The sequence below is a fragment of the Myotis lucifugus genome, unplaced genomic scaffold (assembly GCF_000147115.1).
Source record: "Myotis lucifugus unplaced genomic scaffold, Myoluc2.0 scaffold_281, whole genome shotgun sequence".
Taxonomy (NCBI): Eukaryota; Metazoa; Chordata; class Mammalia; order Chiroptera; family Vespertilionidae; genus Myotis; species Myotis lucifugus.
The window spans coordinates 1108035-1124479 of record NW_005871329.1 but is presented as its reverse complement, the minus strand read 5'-3'; positions in this window follow the sequence as shown (position 1 = coordinate 1124479).

The following is a 16445-nucleotide window of genomic DNA, read 5'->3' as shown; positions in this document are numbered from 1 at the left end:
AGGACCCGGGAAAACAAATGACTTCAAGATTACACAGATAATCAGCGCTGGAGGCCCAGCCAGAATGATGTCATTTTGATTTCAATCTAGTTTCTTTTCACTCAATCGTGTATCTTTTTTGCAAAGGAAATTTAAATGCTTAAATAATTAAATCAATACACTCATTGGTCTTTTATCCTTGTCAGTATTTTTTTTTTAATTTGGGTTCCAATTGTTTGTGTATATGTATCTTTGGAGGACAGAGATCAACACCACAGGCGGTAGCCAGTAAAAGCAGGCCCCACACAAATGGTTGCATCTGTCTAGTCTGGATAACATTCACTTAGTCACGTAGAAAATACTGGTTTCTTATCTCACAGAGGTTCCCAAAATTCCACCTACAAAGATAAGGAGAAACCCAATGTTAGGTGTTTGTCCTGAGAAAAGTAAACCAACTGGCTGGAGGAGAGCGTCATTTGAATAAAAAAATAAGACTTTTGCTTAGGTTGCCCAGAGTTCCTGGTTACCTGGAAATAAATGTCTCCTTGGTGCCAGGGAGAGCAGAGTCCAGAAAGCTCTCGGGACAATACGGTCTCGTCCCTGCCCCCAGGATCCTCATTATCTTGGGCATTAATTAAGCCTGGGTGACTCCTCCCTGATCTATGGGAATAATATTATAGCCTTATTTTCTTCCTAATAGTAACATGCCTACCGTTTGTTTAACGCTTGACTATGTGCTGACAATTGTGCCAAACAGCAGAGATATATAATGTAATCCCTGTGAAGGAAAAGGTATTGAATTCTGGCTCAGAAGTACTATGACTCACCAAAAGTTATGCAGGCTTTAAAAGTGGCGGAGTCAAGATCAAAACTCGGGGTTTGTGGGAGTCTGAAGCCTGAAGTCATTAGGCTAATTGGCCTCTTAAGCAGCTTGGAATTCCTTGGGGACAATTATTCTTTTCTCCTGTTGCTTTCTGAACAATGTACTCCAAATGGCACCCATATTTTGTTTTTAACTTTTATCTTCCAGATAACTAATCTATAATAATAAAGGGTAATATGCTAATTAGACCAGACATCATTCAGGATGAAGCCGGGGCCAGAGCAAATCCCGGATCCCAGGTGCCAGAGGGAAGCTGGTGTCGGCAGCCGGGGGAAGGAAGGCCTACTCTTGCACGAATTTCATGCATCGGGCCTCTAGTTAGACATAATTGCCCAAATTTCAACCCGGTTTCTGACCTGTTAAGGACTGTGTGGAGCAATTTCTGAATAAGGAAAAGAGAGAGACCCAAAGAGTAGTAAGGGAGCTAGATCAGCAGACAGTCTGATAAAGTGCTGATGTCAGTAACTTCTTCAGTCTAACATGTAAACCGGTGAAGAGTCTTAAGCAAAGTATCCATCTGTTTGGAAATCAGTTTGGGGTGACTATTGCAACAGTCTTAGCAAGAGATGATCCAAGTTTAGCTTGATTTGAATGCTGGCAGCGATGATGGTGAGAAGGGAGCCATTTACCAGAGCTATTTGGGAGGAGAAGCTGTCAGCACGTAGTGGCTGCCGGGTATGATGAGAGAGAAGCATCAGGATGAGTCCTGGGTTTCTATGTTGGCAACCCTGTGGCTGGTGGTGTTTTTCTCTGAGACAGGAAACACCAGAACAGTGCCAGGTCTGGGGCAACTGGAGCAGAGGAATTGTTCCGTTGGGGGTTGTTGAGTTTTGAAATATACAAATAATGAGATCAAGTTGGATATCTGAATCTCAGAAAAGCTGTCTGTGGTAGAAATACGCATTTATGACCCAGGCACACAGATGGTAACAAAGCCATGTATCTGGCTGAAATGGCCTTGGGCTGGAGCTCGAATGCACAGTGATTTAAGGTTGGGTGATGGGGAGGCTCTGGAATGGGGGAAGGAGCCGCGGGAAGATACGAGGAAGGCCAGGAGATGACTATCACAGAAGAGAAAGGAGACAAAATTCAAGACTGGGGGATGGTCCATCGTGTCATATTACATGGAGGCCAAGAATACAGAAGGCAATGAAACTTTTCCATTGCACTATCAAATATGTGAAAGACATGGACCAAGGAGAAGCCTGAAGTAAGGATACACAGTGTATGATTCCGTTCACATAAAGTTCAAAACCAGGCAAAGCTAGTCTCCAGCTGAGAAGTCATGGAGTAGGGGCCCTTCGGAAGGATAGGATCTAGAAGGGAGATGAGAAGCGGCTTCTGGTTTCTGGTGATATTCCGATTCCTGACCTGGTGGGTCATCCAGGTGTGTTCACTTTGTGAAAGCTTATTAAGCTGTAGAATCTTATGCACTTTTCAGTATGTATGTTACTCTGCAAAATGTCATGTCCATGAACAGAAAACAGGAGTGGGGGAAATTGGATTTTTACCCAACAATTCCTAAAGTTTATCCTACTGGTATAAAAACAAGTATGCAAATTGTAAAGACTGACAATGAACTAAATAGTTAAGTAACTCACGGATTAAATACAGTACAACCATTGGACAAAACTCTACGGGTCACTAGGAAACTATGACTGCTGACATGGAAAATATGTGTGTGATGATGCTAAATGCAAAGCAATGCAAAGCAATTACAGAAAAGTTATGAATCACCTTATTTTAAATTCAACCATGAAGATAAGGAGGGAGTAAGCAGATCGGTAAATAGAAAGTTATGCACCATCTATTTAAGATTCAACTGTGAAGGTAAGGTATGAGTAAGCAGAGAGGTAAATGCTTCTGAAAGCTGCCTGGTGGCTTTTCCTGGGAAGACAGGAGCATCTGGTAAGAGGCAGTAAGTATTTCATGGGTGGTCACGGCTGGATACGATGATGAAAGTGAGAGTGTGGAAGGACGTGTCCTGAGACTAGAGCCACAGCTGTTTAGTAATTATCCACCTCACTAACTACAGATGAGAAGTTTTCTTACAGACCCTGAGAAACTGGAGGATGAAACAAGGCTGTAAAAAGATAAGATGCCTCGATGGGTCCATTACTCAGAAAAGAAATACACTTTGAGAACAGACCAAGGACAGGACAGGCTTTGATTTGGTTGCTGTGCCTGTGAGAGGGTTAACTTGAAACGCAGGCAGATAGGACAGGGGTCCAGTGGGAAACAAAGGCAGGTGGAACACAGGCAGGGGCAGACCCGGCAGTCTGAGCACGGGAATCAACCAAGCAGAAATAATAAAATGTTTCTGGACTCAAAGCGGGAGGCATGGGAAGCCAAGGGAGGGCCTGCAGTAAACAAGGTGTACGAATGCATAGAAACAGAGAAAGTCCAGCACGGGGACAGAGGAAGGGAAAGAACACGTAAGTCCTTTGCTGGGCAAAAACAATTGAGGGAATCAATCAGGTGACGACACAGGTAGACAGAGCAGGCTTGTAGCAAATATATACAAGGCTTTCACGGGCAGCCCATTAGTGGGTCCCCCTCCCCTCTCGGGGAGTCTAAACCTGCTTGTAATAAATTCCCCACACTGTGCTTAAACCTTCTGGTCCGGTAGCTCATGCTTTGGTGTCGAGAGACATGACCCAGGAAAACCCCTCTGCTCACCGTTCCAGTTATTACCTGGACCCTGCCCCCTCCGAGAGTTTTTCTCAGGAACGCTGACCACTCTCAGGTCCCAGGATCAAGCTGTTTGTAACATCACAGAAGATTAGCCACCTTGGTATCAGACTTTGAGCTCCTGAAGGTGGGGCTGCAGACTCTACCCTCCCCTGTCCATGTTACACTTATAGCTCACAGCTGCACGTAGCTATCTTCTCCCTCGTGTGTGTATAACCAGCCAACTGGCAAGGGGGGTCAGAGCAGATTTTTGTGGGTGGCCTGCTGCTCTCCCATGCTGCTGGCAGTATTGGAATAAACACTCATACATGACTCAACCCTGTCTCTTAAATTGGCTCAAGTGGTGACAGGCAGCCCGGACCCCTTGGTTGTCCGGTTACGTCGATACAATGAGCATGCTCAGCGCAGGTGGATGTTGACCAGGTTCAGCAGTTGTTCTGTGTATTTGAACAAGAATGACCATTCATTCTGCCCAAGACCCACTGAGAGGAAATATACAGGAACAATTGAGAATTCAACCTGCTCACTCTTTGGGAGCCAGCTAAGGCAGTGTCATTGGGGTGGGGGGTGGGGGGGGCGGAGGGGGAAGGGAGATATTTGTGCATCCTCTAAAAGAAAATCCCATCTAATGTCACAAGTTTTGATTTGCTCCATTTTGCCTTTCTAATCCAAAAAATTGTTTAGTGGTTTGAATTTTGAGAAAGAAATGAAATCACTATGAGTTAAATTTCCGTAAGTTGTCCATGACAATTCCTAAAGTTTTGTATCAACTGTCCCTCACTTCAGGCAACACTAGGGGCAGGGAACAATAAAACTGAACGGAAAACAGCAGATGCACAGATGCATTACAGGATTCCAGGGCAGGAGGACTAGGGAAACTGAGACAGAAAAGGTTAAACAAGGCCAAACAGTGTGGATGCTTTGCAGCCAGCTTGTAATTAACAAGCCATTATCTTCCCCAGCCAAGGACAGAGAACAAGTGATTTAAAAAAAAAAAAAAAAAGAAAGAAAAAAAAAAAGAAAAAAAAAAGAACCCTAATGAGAGACTGCAGAAAGGGAATGGGGAAAGGAGCAGTTTTACTCCCTAAGCAGAGAAGACTGCAGTCTCAAGACCTGGCAAGATAAAGTTGCCAGGTGCTTTTTGTGAGTTCTGGGAAGGCCACAACAAAATTTAAAAAAAAAGGGGGGGGGGCCTTGAGAATTAATCTGTATCAAAATAGTCAGCAGAGGAAGTTTGAAGCCTATAGACAGGAGGGTATATAACGCCTCAGACCCCCACCAACTTGCTCTTCAGATGAGCTGAGAGCCCGTCTGTGCTTCCTAAGCCAGAAGTGTAGGTTTGCTTGCTTTGCTTTTTCAATAAAGGTGCACGCTTTAATCGCTTTAATAAGTTGGCTTTCATGCTTTAATTGCTTTAATAAGTTGGCTTTTCACAATGCAGTCAAGGTCTCTCGTATACATTCATTTATGTGAGAAGACAAGGATCGAGGTTGGGCACAGCCCTCTCTACGGACTCAGCGGGCTAGCCTGTCTGGTAACACTTCTCTGGTGTCGGTGAGAGGTGCCTATAACAGATGGAAGAGCAGAGCACTAACTGCAAAGATGACTTCTTCCTTCCAGCCGGGAAGACTGCATTACAATTATTTCAAAGGGGATAATGATAATAATAAAGGGATAAAATACAGAAGGAGGTGTTCTGTCGCTAGAATGAACAGCCTGGTTCCCTTTTCCCAAGTTTCTAATAGCCCACATTTCTCAATCTGATGGAAATCTTCACCCCAACTATACTAGTAAAACCCAATTGCTATAGCCCTTTTCTTTTTCTAATGTTGACACTTACCGTCCCTGAAGAATGAGACGGAGGAGGGAATAGCCGCTCCCGGCCTCTCCTGTTACCCCCTCCTGCCTCAGCAGCGCTGGCGTCATGTATGTTCCCAGCCCTGATCCAATTCTGTCCACTTGTTGAGTGAACTTGTCTTTTTCTAGGATGAACTTTTTTTTTTCATTTCACCTTATTCCTGCCCTTGTGTTTTAAAAAGTATGAATAAGAACAGCTAACATCCTCATACTGAATTATTTGCAGCTTTCTCTTCACTAACAGATCTGTTTCTCCGAGGAAAAATATGCTCTAGGTCAGTGATGGCGAACCTATGACACGCATGTCAGAGGTGACACGCGAACTCATTTTTTTGGTTGATTTTTCTTTGTTAAATGGCATTTAAATATATAAAATAAATATCAAAAATATAAATCTTTGTTTTACTATGGTTGCAAATATCAAAAAATTTCTCTATGTAACACGGCACCAGAGTTAAGTTAGGGTTTTTCAAAATGCTGACACGCCGAGCTCAAAAGGTTCGCTATCACTGCTCTAGGTTTTAAACACTATTGAAAGGCTTTGAGACTGTCAGACGCTCAGTTAGTACCATGCAGTTACTGCAGTGAACAGCAGAGGTCAGATTTTAGTTCCAGATTCTTTCCCAAAGAGAGGACACTTGAATTGTTTCTTGTTGTTACATCAGAATTTTTGCTACGTTTTGCACTATTTCTTTGCAGCAGATTCCTGAGCCTACACAAATTTATTCTAGGGCTTTTGAGGAAAATAAATACATAAAGATAGCAACACAAATTCTGAAAGAAAAAACCAAACAGTGTAAAAGGAGAAATTAACCCTATCAATATTAAAACATACTATAAGGGTTACATCATTTAAAGTATAGTAATGCTCCATGATTACCCAAACAATGAGACAGAAAAGAAAGGTCCAGAATTACAAGTACCTAGGAAGGTTTAAATGAAACCAAAGTGGTATTTCAATTTCCTGGGGTAAAGATGGCATTTTATTTAATTTTTTTTAATCCTCACTCCAGGAATGAGGGTATTTTTTTCCATTGATTTTTAGAGAGTGGAAGGGAAGAAGAAGAGAGGGGAGAGAGAGAAGCATCAATATGAGAGAGACATCAATTGGTTGCTTCCCGCTTGCGCCCCAACTGGGGCTGGGAATTGAACCTGCAACAGAGGTACATGCCCTTGACAGGAAATTGAATTTGAGACCCTTCGGTCTGAGGACCGACATTCTAACCACTGAGCAAGATGGCATTTTAATTAAACAGCAATGAGACAACTAGGTAACAACTTGAAATAAAAAAGTTGATTCATACCTCATACCCTATACCAGAATAACCTCCAAACTGATCCAAGATATAAATAAATATATACATACATACTTTTCCCATTCATCTGTCCATTAGTGGATCTAGGTGAAGGATACAGCAGCTATTTATTATACTCTTCTTTCAACTATTTTTATGTTTGAATAAACATAAAGCATTGGTAAAGGTTGCAGATCTAGCCCTAACCGGTTTGGCTCAGTGGATAGATTATCGGCCTGCAGACTGAGGGGTCCCAGGTTCAATTCCGATCAAGGGTATGTACCTTAGTTGTAGGCACATCCCCAGTAGGAGGTGTGCAGGAGGCAGCTGATCGATGTTTCTAACTTTCTATCCCTCTCCCTTCCTCTCTGTAAAAAATCAATAAAATATATTTTTTTAAAAAAAGGTTGCAGATTTACAGGCTCAAAGTGTGTACAAATGACAAACACAAACACAAATCACCACAAATTTAATGTATCCCTGGCCGGCCCACAAACTGGAGGGTCTCGGGTTTGATTCCCAGTCAAGGGCATGTACCTGGGTTTCAGGTTCAAACCCTGATCTGGTCGGAGCCCGAGGGGGAGGCAACCAATCAATGTCTCTCTCTCACATCAATGTTTCTTTTTCTTTCTCTCCCCTCCCCCCCATTTCAACTCTCTAAAAAAAATCAATGGGAAAAAATATCCTCAAGTGAAGATTTAAAAAATTTTTTAATGTAAAATATTTTATTTTAAATGTTATTTTATTCTCACTTTTCCTGCAATGAGTTCTGCTTTATCTTTTCATTGGTAACTTCATGGCTTAATAATTTTTTAATTGATTTCAGAGAGGAAGGGAGAGGGAGAGATAGAAACACCAATGATGACGGAGAATCACTGATCAGCTGCCTCCTGCATTCCCCACACTGGGGGTCAAACCCACAACCCAGGCATTCACCCTGACCAGGAATTGAACTGTGACCTCCTGGCACATAGGTTGATGCTCAACCACTGAGCCATGCTGGCTGGGCATGACTAATAACTTTTAATAAATACTGAAGTACTATATTTTATTCCACTCAAAAAACTTAAACCCAGCTCTGGCCTGGTGGCTCCATTGGTTGGAGTGTTGTCCCATGCACCAAAAGGTTTGATCCCCAGTAGGGGCGAATATAGGATTTAGGAAAACCAAAATACCTTAAACCCAGACAGGAGACAATTTAGCTCAGCAATAGATTATGAAACCAGGAGAGGCAAAGAATGCAGAACTTGAAACAAAGAGGTCTCAAGAAGGAAAGAAAGAGGAATCAGGGCTCCAAAGAAAAGAACTGAAAGACAAATATAGTAGAAATAGAAAACTGATGAATTCAACAATGATGTCTGGCACTGATGTAGGTATTGGGGATACAGCAGTGATAGTTACATTGCAGTGCACAAGATTTTTTTAAAAATCCCTGCTTTTATTTATTCTAGAGGAAATGGCATTTATTATGGGGCAGGTACTGCTCTTGGGACTTTACATATATTAACTTCACCCCAACAACCTATAGCATTGGTGCTATTCTTTTTTTTTTTTTTGACACTATTGAGCCCTAATACCTTACTATGGTGTTCTTCTCAGAATGCCCACCAGGGGGCACTATTGAACTGAATCTCTCACTAGGGTGCGGGTGCTGTTCTCAGAATGTCCCTAAGAAGGAAAACTAAATATTGCCACAGAGTAAGTGGATGCTACACAGACAAGTTCCCAGAACCAAACTGGAATTACAACTAAATTACCAAAAAATCATCCTGAAGTTAGAGTTCAGAAGGCAGACACCACACTTTCCTGTGCTGAGTCATTCCTTCATTCTGAGGAGGCCATCTTTCTCAGGCAGAATTTTGCTATGCAGTTGTCCCATGGTGTGGAGTCTCTGAGAATGACAATTAGCCTCCAGGCAGCAGCAATTGCCCCACCCTATTGGAACATCTCTCACCACACCTGAGGATGATTGTCTGAGGGCTACTTAAGAGTTAATCCAATCAGTCTACCGGCAGAGGCTGGTCTCTGGAGGCTTTGGGTATTTGCCTGATTTCACTCGTCAGAAACAGCATTTGACACTATCCTGTACTAGAGATTGAGAGGCATAGCAGATATACCTAATACTTAGTCACAAACGCAAACAGACAGCCAAAATGGGCGGACAAAAACACCCCCCTAAATGAAAGAACAAGAGAATTCTCCAGAAGAAATAGAAATGAAATGGAGATAAGTAATTTACCTGATATAGAGTTTAGAATAATGATGGTAAAGATGCTCAACAGCATAAGAAAAGATATAGTAACTATGAAAAAGAACAGTCAGAAATATAGGCTGACATAGCACTAATAAAGATCACACTGGAAGGAATACACAGCAGATTAGGAAAAACTGAGGACTGGATCAGTGTATCAGAAGACAGGCATTAGTGCTATTCTTAACCTCACTCTTCAGATGAATCAACTAAGACAAAGAAAGTATGCTGCCTAAAGCCATGCAGCTAATATATGGCAGGATAGAAATTAAATCCAAGGAGTTTGGCTCCATCACTCACACACTTAAATTCTGCACTATATCACATAAGTAGGGAAGAAACTGAAAAAAGAAAAAGTGGGTAGGGGGGAGGAAGGGTGTGAGGAGAAGGAAGTTCAGAAAAACAGTGGAAGAGACACAAATTATGATCAGAGGAAAGGCTAGCTATTAGGAGTATTAAACTCAAGAAGGGCTAGATTCCATACATTTCTTAATGAATTTGTAGTATGGAAAATAAGAAAATAACATAAGATTGTCCTTAATATAAAAGGACAGAGAGCCCTAGCCAGTTTGGCTCAGTGGATAGAGAGTCAGCCTGTGGACCGAAGGGTCCTGGGTTCGATTCCGGTCAAGGGCATGTACCTGGGTTGCAGGCACATCCTCGGTGGAGGGTGTGCAGGAGGCAGCTGATCAATGTTTCTCTCTCATCGATGTTTCTAACTCTCTATCCCTCTCCCTTCTTTGTTAAAAAAAAAATCAATAAAATATATTTTTTTAAAAAAGTTGAGAAAGAGGAGTAAGTTGAGAGAGACAGTGGGGCCAAGTCAATGTCCTATACCATTTTGGCTAAGCCTTGCCCTTGAGGGGTGAATTATGAAGTATGTGTAAGAGGAAAAGAGGGATTATTACTAACAGTTTCTTTGAGTTCATGGACATTCCAGATCAACTAGTTTGCAAACTTGCTAAACAAGAGACTCATTCTTTTCCACCCACTCTTTCCTTTGTTGCTATAACGTAGCACATTATAACAGCGAGCTACTTGGGAAATGAAGTCTGACTAAGGATTTCCACAGCTGTCATCCCCCTAGCCTGATTACATACATGCACATTGATTAATATAATAATGTAATGGAAAGAAAAATTGCCTTGCCCCTTAAATTTTTTAATTACAACCTAATCAAGACTGGGTATTAAGATCGTGACCTTTATTTTACTACCCAAGTGATTATTTTATTTAACATATTTAATGAATATTAATACACCCATGTTGAGTCACAGATAAAATGATCTCTGGAATAACATTACCTGCTGCTGCTGGACTTTTGTTTATGCTCAAGATGAGTGTAGGATAAAGAGCACTGGTTCTTTCTTATCACTAAATGCTGACTCAGTCACTAATGATGCCATTTCCTGTTTAATAAGTCACTTAGTTATCATACTCAAGGAGAGGGCCGGGCTTATATTCTGGCCTTTACCAGGAGAGGACGGTGATGAATATACTTTAAAACTTGGGATAATGCAGGCAGCTGACACTGAATTACAATTTTAAAACCTCATGTAAGCAGCTACTACTGAGTGCTACGTGAGCCATCTTTTGCAGTTGCCAGGGTGGAAAAATAATTTTTTCTCCCACCTTTATAAATTCTTCTGGCCAGAATCATAATCAAATTAACATGAGACAGATTAACAGGAGAAAATCTCCAGCTTTATCACATGCATGCATCTGGAGGTAGCATAAGAGTATGAGCCCCCAGGACACACTGGGCCGTTGGAGCTTATTGGCCTTTCTGGAGTAAGGAGAGGGGGGGAAGGGTCTGGGATTTCAAAGGGAAAGTAGGCAGTTCACAGGCAGAGGAGAAAGAGCAAGCATGTGACAGACAAATTCTTGCTGGGCCACCCGGAAACAGTGGGGCACACAGAGGAGTCCAACAAGCAGGCTTTGCCAGGTCTCTCTGTGTCTGCCGCAGTTTACTAGTAATGCTAAGGTGAGTGTGCTAAGGTGAGTGCGCTAAGGTGAATAGTGAAAGTGAATAGCTCCCTTCCTTCAAGCAGGTATTTCTTTAGGCAGGTAAGTTTCTTTCTGAGTCTTTTATTTCTTAAAAATAACCAGCTTAGCCCTAACCCGTTTGGCTCAGTGAATAGAGCATCAGCCTGCGGACTGAAGGTCCCAGGTTTGATTCTGGCCAAGGGCATGTACCTTGGTTGTGGGCACATCCCTAATAGGAGGTGTATAAGAGGCAGCTGGTCGGTGTTTCTCTTTCATCGATGTTTCTAACTCTCTATCCCTCTCTCTTCCTCTCTGTAAAAAATCAATAAAATATATTTTTTTAAAAACTAGCTTAAATTAATCAATATCCCAAAAGGCATATTTAAAAAAAAAAACTTTTTTTTAATGTTTTCATTGATTTCAGAGAGGAAGGGAGAGGGGGAGAGATAGAAACATCAATGATGAGAGAGAATCATTGATCTGCCTTCTGCATGTCCCACAGTGGGGATCGAGCCAGCAAGCTGGGCATGTGCCCTGACCAGGAATCAAACCGTGACCTCCTGGTTCATAGGTCAATGCTCAACCACTGAGCCACGCCAGCCGGACAAAAGGCATATTTTGCAATGGTAAACTCTGGTCCCCCTCACAGTTCACCAGCAAACTTAGTATTTTTATCTTTTAACCCAACATCATGCAGCTTCCAACCAGAGTACCTACCCGAACCAGCACAGATAGAATTCCACTCATTCCATGAAGCTTTTCTTAACTGCTCTAGCTGTCACCCATTTTTCCCCCCCCTGGACTGGATTTCTTTAACTTCTTTTCAGTAATTGTGGTGCCTAATATACATATTGTTCTTAATTTTTCTTTTCCTGGTGTCATAACCTTAAAGATAATCTACTTCAGTGGTTCTCCTACTTGGTGGCTGTTAGAATCACCTGGGAAGGTAGTTACCAACTTGCCAGTGCCCCAAGCTGCCCCAGACCAACAGAATCAAATCTCTTACAGTGGGCCAGATAATACTTTTTTTAAAATAGATTTTTAAAAAGGAAAGAGAGAGAGAGAGAGAGAGAGAGAGAGAGAGAGAGAGAGAGAGAGAGAGAGAGAGAAAATTGGTAACCTTCCTTACACGCCATGAAGGGGAATCGAACCCACCACCTTTTGGCGTACAGGACCACCATGCTCCAACTAACTGAGCCAGCCTGCCAGGGCACATATAACACTTGTTTTTAAAATACTCTCCAGGTGATTCCAATGTGTAATCAAGTTTGAAAAGTAACGAGGTAGTTCAAGTTCATTCAGATTGGAAAATTGGGCTGTTTCATGTCTTCGTTTTGTCTCCTCAATGTGATTGTAAATTCCTCGAAACAGGAATTCTTGCATTTACTTAGCAAGAATAACTTAGTTATTTGTGATGGAGGCATATCCAGCAAACAATAAAGAAGCCCCATTATCTAGTGATCCACTAGTCCTTTCAGACAAGGCGGCTTAAAAACAATACACCTGCCTGCACCTGGTCTGACTTATTCGATTAAGGGAGGCCTGAGCTTCATGAACAGCCATCCTCAAGAAAACCCTGATATTTCTCAATAAAACTGATGTTTGCATGAGCATGACCTGTCATAATGTGACAAGCCCATTTATTTCTAAAGATGAAAAACATTATCTGAACAAATCTATTTACCAACAGACCCAATAAGAGTAAGTGAGCCACAGAGTCTTTGCTGACAGACCCTTGTCTGAATTGGGAATTCCGTGGCCAAAGGCACCGATAGGCTCTCACTCTGCCAGTGAGCCAAGGAACCCTGTAATAAGTGTCACAGAACCTTCAACCCAGATGTAGAAATGCGAGCTGTAGCCAATACGCTGAAATAAACATTTCTTGACCATCCCATTTGCCACAACTCTTTGCATTTCCTGAGTTTTAAAAGTGAAGCCCTATTGCCGTATTGCTTTGTTTGATTAATGTACTGATTCAAGAGAGGTATTGATTCATTTCCTAATGCCAGAGCCACCCCAAGCTGTTTGCAGCCAAACCACTAGAAATCCATTCTGTGGCAGATTTTCCCTTCCCTTTCACCCCGGCCTCTCCCTGCCCCAACAATATTCCTATTTCACTTCAGGGCGTGGCACTATAAACTTTCCAAATTAACAAATGGTAAAGCAGCCAAAGACCAGCAGGAACACACCTGCACTAAAAATCTAATTAGGTTTATTTATCTCGCTTCAGCAAGTCAGAATGCACCTTTGAGAAATTCTGGGACATGTCATTAAGTGGAGTTAGGAGGCACATCTCAGATCAGACTTAAGGTAGCTGATTCTAAGGAAGCAGGAGCAGGTCTTGATTAGATCTTGTCAAGGAGAGGGGGCAATGCAGAGAAAGGGTGCCTGGGCCATTTTTATCCAGCAAACCAGAGAATTCAAGCAGGAGCGGAATCTTTGGTAAATCAGCAGGGCCAATTATGTTAGCCATAAGGGAGGTGGGAGGGGGAGATGTTTGATCTTTTTTATGGTTTTGTGGTGGCCTTGTCTCTGGTCACAGCGTGTCCTTTACATGGCCAATGTTTATATTATGTGTGTTCATTACGTGCCATTGGCACCAACACGGCCTGGCTGCCAGCAGGGCTGTCTTATTTTTACTTTTCCACAAGCAAACAAACAAAACTATTTACTAGGCCAGTTTTCCAGGTCAAGAATTTTAGATCTGATAAGAGAAGAAAGCTATAAAATATCGCCATGGCTATAAAATAAAGCCAGAGGCCTGCAAGTGTGTGTGTGTGTGTGGGGGGGGGGGGGGGAGTAAACCTCCTAAAGGCAAAGGTACTAGGATACCTGAGAATGAGAGTAAAGTAGAAGAAGGCAAATGAGAGGGCCATGTCCTTGGCAGGTTGGGCTACCAGTGACAGGCTTCCTTTGACACTACCAGGGTGCAATGTCTGCTGTGACTTTTTGGACCTCAGGGATAGAAATTATTTTACTACCTGACCTGCCCGAAAGTATAATAGGCAATTCAGAGAGCCAATGGGGTCCTTTACACCGTTCTCACCTTTAGGCACTTGGAGACATTAAAGCACAGCAGACAGCACCACCCTGGAGGCAAGCCACCTGTTTCTCTGGTTTACATTCTTTTTAGGCTTTGTCTCATTGAAGCTCAATTTACTTGGCATTTCCTCTGCATGTTCTTCTATGCATTTACATACAACTTCTTGACATCTAGAAATCTCATTTCTCAACAAATGGGTTTTTCTCATTCTCCAGTATCGAAATGATGAATACTGAAATATCATATCAGAGCAATAAATCTGGTGGTTTACATTAGGCTTCCCTCAGAATACAGACCTCTTCATTGGAATTTCCCCAATATTCCTATAAAGGAGGACAATACGGTGTTCTTGTTGCCCATTGAAAGCAGCAAAAAAAAAGGCCTGGAGTTTATCTGACTTTTGGTGATGTTTCTCATAAAGTTGTCCACGGACTGCTAGCAACAGAATTACTGAGGGTCTTGCTAAAACCCCATATTCTAAGCCCTACCCCAAACCTATAAGAACAGAATCTGAGAGTAGGTTAGGGCATTAATTTGCAGGTGATCTTCATGTACATCAAAGTTCATTTGCTATCTCTTATTTCTGGATAGAGAACTTGATTTATGTTACTACAAATAAAGAAGAATTCTTCAAGAGAACTAGCAATCTGGTTTCCCCCCCCCCCCCCCGCTCCCGCCCCGCCACATGTCCCCATCACCTAGAATAGTGTCTGACAGTCAGCACACACTCAGTAATTACTGGTCAAGTAAATGAACAGGAAAGAACATGAAGTCATAGGCTTAAAATAGGCAGGTAATTTCTGGCTCCACTCTTTATTAGTGCTTGACCTTGGGCAACTCCAGAACCTCCCTGTCCTTCAACGTTTTCAAGGCGACTGGAGTAATACTTCTGTTATCGGTAGAAGTGGGGTTCCTGGAGTACTTACCACTGGAATAAGCACTTGCAGAGGATGAGATATGGTAGAACGCTTTATTCCATGGAATTGCATCCTTTCCGCAAAGCTAGAAGCAGATCAGAGTCCAGAGTTCCCTTTCCATGCTGGCGCCCATTAGTTGCAGTCCATTAGTCCACTGTGTGTGGGGCCACATGACCATGGCTAGTTGCAGTCCATTAGTCCATTGTGTGTGGGGCCGCATGACCATGGCCATGTGGGGGAGCACAAGGGAGCCCCACAAAGTCACAAAAGTCCCCAGAGCAGCAAGAGGAAGAAGAGCCTGAACTCCTTTATTCAGGGGATTAAAATACCCCAAATCTCCTGGCCTTGCAGTGGCCACACCCATTCAGGCCAATGACCTTTCTGACAGCAAGCACCTTCCCCATGTTACCCCAACTTTACTGGGCATGCTCTAGCTCCCCTTTGTTGGACCCCTGGGGAGTGTAAAGTTGTAGCTTCCTGGTGAAGCTGCCCAATAGACAAGCCTGTAGTATCTGGCCTTCCCTTTGCTCGTTTCCTGTTATTAATAACTGGTTAATCACAACAGTTTCACTAATTCCTTAGTTTGTTGCAAAGAGTAAGTGAGTTTTAAATCAAAAACTTCAGTGAGCTATGATTTACCAGAAACCAGCCCAAGGTCAGGCACCGAATCCGCCAGATCTGAACCACGTTTTCTCACGCCTACCACACTTTTCTTAATTCTAAGACCCGGCAGACTACCTGGTCCTTCATATGTGGGCAAACATTTCTACCACTGCAGTCGTTTTTCTAAAGCAGAGAGGAAAACGGAGCATTTTCTAATGAAACCAGCACCTGTTAGTAAGAACGGACAGGACATCACACACTAGGCTCCCATTTTCCAGTTAGCCTCCTGCGAAGATGAGTGTGGCAGTAGGTGCCAAGAGCACACGGAGATACATCTATTTTCAACCTCTGGAGTTAAAGGGGGGGCGGGGGGCGGTGACGGGGAAAATTAAAAAACAAAACAAAAACACAACGACATGAACACAACCCTTTAAATCCTCAAGAAGTTCGTTTAGCGCTTTGTTTCCATTTGGTCAACGGCACTGAGGCCTCCCTGGGAAGCACCCTGATGAGCACCAGAAGGGAGACAGGTGCGACCCGCCCCACAGACCCAGGCTTTCCGGAGGGGGAGCAGCAAACCAAGGCCCTTTCCCCACGGGCGTCGCCTTCCCCAGTCTGGTCCTGGGATCGCCATTCGGTCACCTGGGCAGCGGGCGGGGTGGGTTCGGGGCGGACAGGAACCCTTTTCGGAAGAATTTGATCAGGTCAGATAACTTTTTCAGGAACTTCCTTGTTCCTTCACTAGGAGGAGCGTCCAGGGGAGATACTTCGTTGGGCAACTCGAGGTGCGCAGGGCGGGGGTGTCCCGCGTCTGGGCTCCGGGGGAGCGCGGGGGGGGGAGAGTCGGGACAGAATCCTAGAAAAGTGGGGGGTGAACGGGGCTAGAACCGTCGGTAGTCTAGATTTTGTCTTTCAAATGTTTGATGTCTCTGCGTGTAGG